This window comes from Octodon degus, unplaced genomic scaffold, assembly GCF_000260255.1.
Source record: "Octodon degus isolate 3935 unplaced genomic scaffold, OctDeg1.0 scaffold00009, whole genome shotgun sequence".
Classification (NCBI taxonomy): Eukaryota; Metazoa; Chordata; class Mammalia; order Rodentia; family Octodontidae; genus Octodon; species Octodon degus.
Genome location: NW_004524585.1, coordinates 3046041 through 3051071, shown reverse-complemented (window position 1 = coordinate 3051071; position 5031 = coordinate 3046041).

Below are 5031 nucleotides of genomic sequence, written 5' to 3'. Positions count from 1 at the left end.
AAGATTTGTACTAATAGTGTTTAGATAAGATATCATGTCTGCATATTGTACTATGAATAACTACTATGATGACAACAATATGCAATGTATCAATTATTATAACTGCCCCACTAACCTGTTTTGAAGCTGTCTCATTGCTATGTCTTTCTCAATGAAATTAATTTTTAAAAATACAGGCATGGGTGTATCTATCATCAAGAAGAAATTTATCCATCATATAGTTTCTTTTACGTGGGAAAACAAAAGTATGAATAATTTAAGAGTAAAATAAAATAATTTAGAAAGTACAAAGATTTTTTACAGATTGGAAGGGATCTGGAAATTGGAGAAAAAAGAGGGACAGAGGGGAAAGGGAGTAAAAGGTGTCTTGATGAGGTATGTGTACAGACCCCCCCCCCTCACAACGCATGCCATTATTATTTATTGCACATATACTAATGAAAGGGTGAAGAAGAATGCATTTTATTAAGACTAAGCTGAGGGTTAAAGATGTCTTAGCCAGGTGTGGTGGTTCATCCTTGTTGCCCTAGAAGGGAGGCAGGCAGAGTCATGATGTTTGAAATGTCAAGGCTGCCTGTGAAATTCAGCAAAATCTTGTTTTAAACTAAGAAATGTTAAGTAAAATAAGGGCCAGCAATGCAGAATTTAATAGGAGAGTGTCCCTGGATTTAGTTCTAATACTGGAAAGGAGAAAGAGAAAGAGAAAGAAAGAGACAGACAGACAGACAGACAGACAGACAGACAGACAGACAGACAGACAGACAGATACAGGGAGACAGATACAGGGAGACAGAACAGCAGAGAGGAACCGACAATGAGAAAGACTGACTTGGTGAGGATTAAATCCAGTGATTTACCCCCACTAACTCTACTAGTCAAAAATTATATTCACTTATTTATTTTTTCTGTATTTAGGACAGGGTCTACAGGGTCTCACTATGTAGATAGGACTTGTAGTGATCCTCCTGTTTTCAGCCTCCCAAGCACTGGGATTATAGGTGCATGCCACCACACCCAGTATCAATCTCTGTCCCAGCACACCACAGGGGAGGGGTCAGCACAGCATCCTGGGGATCGAACCCCAGCCACTGCATTCTGCCTAAGCAGGCGCTTTAATCTGCTGAGCTATCAGACCAGTCCTGCATTTACTTATCAAAGTTGCATCTATAATCACAAAATTGAAGATATAATAATTCATTTTTGCTATTTCTGCATGAGCCACCCCAATCTCAGTGCCTAAAAGCACGTTTCTTCCCTCAGTGAAGCTGATGTAGAGTGAGCCAAAGCTGTAAATTCTACTTAAGATTAGGCCTAGGCCAAAGGGCAGCAGTTACTGAGGGAACTCTGCCACTTGGCCTTCACTGGTAATGACAATGGGCCCACTGTGTGGACAGCTCAAGACACTTCTGAGATCATGAATTCCCTTTGAATTAAACAAATCATGTACTGAAGGGGAAGCTAAGACATGAGAGGTGTCTACTCCATCCGTCATGGGAAACAGAATGAAGGGCACACTGGCTCTGTCTGTGTTTCTTTAGAAATCCAAAGCACTACAAAAAGTTCCTTTTCTAATTTCCTCATTACATGTCTGGCCAGCTCCATTCAGAACAGAGAGCAGTATTTCTACATTAATCGTCTGGTGTGGCTCTTTTTGATTCCTAAGTCTTGAAATCCCTTTAGATGGTGAGGTACTGCCTTAGTCACTGAGCACACACCATGAGGAAAATACAGGACCTGTGTCCCTGGAGGACAGAAATTAGTCAGCAAGGCAGAAACTGACAATGAACCACAAAAAATGAAATGTTTGCTGTGAGCAAAGTGCTATCTGAGAAATACTGTTTTTGTTTTTAGGACAGCTTATAATACAAGAATATAACTTAGTTAGAAACAGAAACAAAATCTTTTCTGAATATCTGGCCACCTAAATCTCAAGAAACTAAAGGGTACATGGGATGAGGGAAGATCACTGTATGAAGAAATCCTGACAGACAAATACGTGAAATACCAAATGTAACACATTTTAGGGAAAGTACGGTCAAACCAGGGATAGAAAGCATGAGGAACACAGTTCTAGTCTAGATTGGTGCCATATAATAAAAATACCAATAAATATAACATGGTAAAAATAAATATGTCAGAGATTTATAGCATTTTAAATTTTGTTAACTACCATAGTAAAAAATGAGAACAGGTAATATTAAGTTTAATATTCTATTGAAGGTATTTCTAAAACGCTATTTAACATGCCATCAATATGAAACTATAAATGGCTTTATGTTTTCTTCTCACAAAGATTAAAAGTCTGTTTGCATTTTACAGTTGCAACATCTCTCTGTTTTAATTAACCCCAATTCAATAACCACACAAAGCTAATAGCCATGGTTTAAGACCATGCGGTTCTAAGCTTGAGAGGAAACATTTCCAGGTTATTTGAAAAATAGTGACATTTGTATTAAGAAGACTTACATAGTAATCAGGTTTGTACTACAACTAGATTACTGTTGCTACCACAGATAGAGAGCAGTAAGCGTCGAGGGACACATAAGCAGCCACAATGAACCATGATGCTATGATGTATGACCTATTTTTGTCAAATCTGTTACACAGGTTAACAGATATAGTTATATAGGACTGGACATATGATTGAATATTACCACTTGTTTTCAAGAAATCTTAAATTTTTGTTCTCATCTCCCTTTTGTTTCTTTTATTATCTTTTTTAAAAAAATATTTTAAAGAGAGTAATTGATACGACATTAGGAATGGTACACATATGTACAGTTGTGTTACCCTGTTTCTGTCTTTGTTTCTGATTTTTGTTCTTGCTGTTGCCTTTACTCTTTAAAATAAAATAAAATTATAATAATTTTTTAAAAAGTGAACTATGATACATTAAACATGAGTGTTTAATAAAAATTTCCCTTAACTTTGTTGACTATTTAAAAGAGACAGAACACTTTGACCTATGAGACCATTAAAAATAAGTTTAACTCAGACATGCTGATATGGATTACTTTTAAATCATTTAAAAGGAGAAATAAAATTGGTTACTAAGTTCTGCTAGTTCCAGACTTAGAGAACACTGCACAACAAACAGAAATCCATGTTGCTTCTCAATGACTGATGAAGACAGAGGCACGAGACAAGAAGTTGAAGTAGGAATTGCATCAAAAGCCCCATTAATTTCATCTCAAAGAAAAGAAAGTTGACTTGGAAATAATTTTATGTGCCTTATATTATGTCTAAGTCTCCAACTTCCTAATTAGAGGCATTCTCCAGAACTGGCATTCTTATGAAGCCTCCTAGGAAGGAAGGACAAACTGGTAAGTTGGAGGAAAGGGTGAAGTGCTGTGGAACGCGGTTCTGCCGACTTAGCTAGTGGGACATGCTGAACACAGGCATCTGTCCATGCCCATCCTCTACCTCTTTTAAGGGCAGCTGCCCATAATTAGTCAGAAAATATTTTTGAATAAATGCAGAGGACATTTCTTCCTAAGTGTCTTTTATAGACCAGGTGAAAAGGAATAGCAAACACTCCAGGAATAGAAATAATGGCGGCAAGAAGAAATAAACATGGCTTTTTAAATAGAAAGTAAATAAATTAAATTATTGTTAATATTGCAGTGTCGGGCCGGCCAAATAGCTCAGTGGATTAAAGTACCTGCAAGCAGGCGCAGGGGCTGCAGATGCAATCCACCCCCCTACCTGCCGTGTTGGCCCTGCCCCCAGGCTCCCTGGGAGGATGTAAACAGGCGGATCACTATGAGTCCAATCTAGTAGTGAGACCTTGAACACCCTGTGGACTCTTCCCAAAAATACAACAACAACAAAAAGAAAAAAAAACTGCAGTGTGAATAGGGATGTTTATGGTCTTATTTGAGGGCTAAGAGGAGAGGGTAGGAAAATCTCAAGGTACTTAATTTTCACACATTTTGTGAACTATGATTCATTTATCCTTTTAACATTGTAAATTTCAATGTACTCCAAATAATGACAGGAATCTAGAGACTGTCACAAAAGACAGGACTAATGTCTAGGCCCCTCTGTGCTGCTTTTCCCAGCCTATAAGAATCCACTTTCCTACGGGATAGATACTTCAGGGACATGTCAGCATCTTTGTCATATTATCCAGACCCCACTGTAGGGCCCTTTCTCTGGTTCTGCTTCTGGAACAGTTAGATTTTTTTCTAAAGCAGTTAGATTTTCTTCAGATAAAGAACCAGGGTAGTCACTCAGAACAAGCTTATCAATGAAAGGCATGAATAACTTTCCAAGGTAGCAAAGTCCAGCAACTGGACTGCCTTTACAGAAAGCCTCAAGAGCAGCTTCACACATCATCAGAGGCTGGATTCTTCTTTGCTTCCTATTATGGAAGCCAGTCTTAAATCTGATCTCCCTAAACTGATTTTAAAAAGTACTGCAGAAAATTTATCTTCTTTCAGCTTTATTTACACAGGAAGGGATTAAGTCTTTTTCAAGAGACAGCCAGGGAAACTGCTTGTCAGCATGGAGATCCATTGGCATTGCAAAATTTATGGAGCAGCTGGTAAGATCCATGTTAATATCATTCTGCAGCTCATAAAATCTTGTTCTTAAACTGACATAGGAAGGATGTATGAGATGGCATGACTTTATGACCTGCGCTATTGGACATGTGAAAATATTCTCATTTGTGTAAGTATTGTTTCCAGTAGAAAAATTGTTTGATTTCTAACCCTGAAATATATGAGATATGTAGACAAAATTTAATCATACTATTGCAGAGCTCAGCAAAGAAAACGTACCATATAAATATTTTCCTAACTGATAATATCTTCTACGTGGGGATCACTCTTTTCTCAACATTCTCTGTTCCAAGAAGGAAGCAAACAAACTTTCTCTTTAATATGAGCTTGGAACCTTCACACTTAGATATTTTATGGTGTAGGTCACTGAAGTCAAAGTTGAATCCTCTCTCTGTCTCTCTCTGTCTGTCTCTGTCTCTCTCCCCCATCTCTCTCTCTCTCTCTCTCTCTCTCTCTCTCTCTCTCT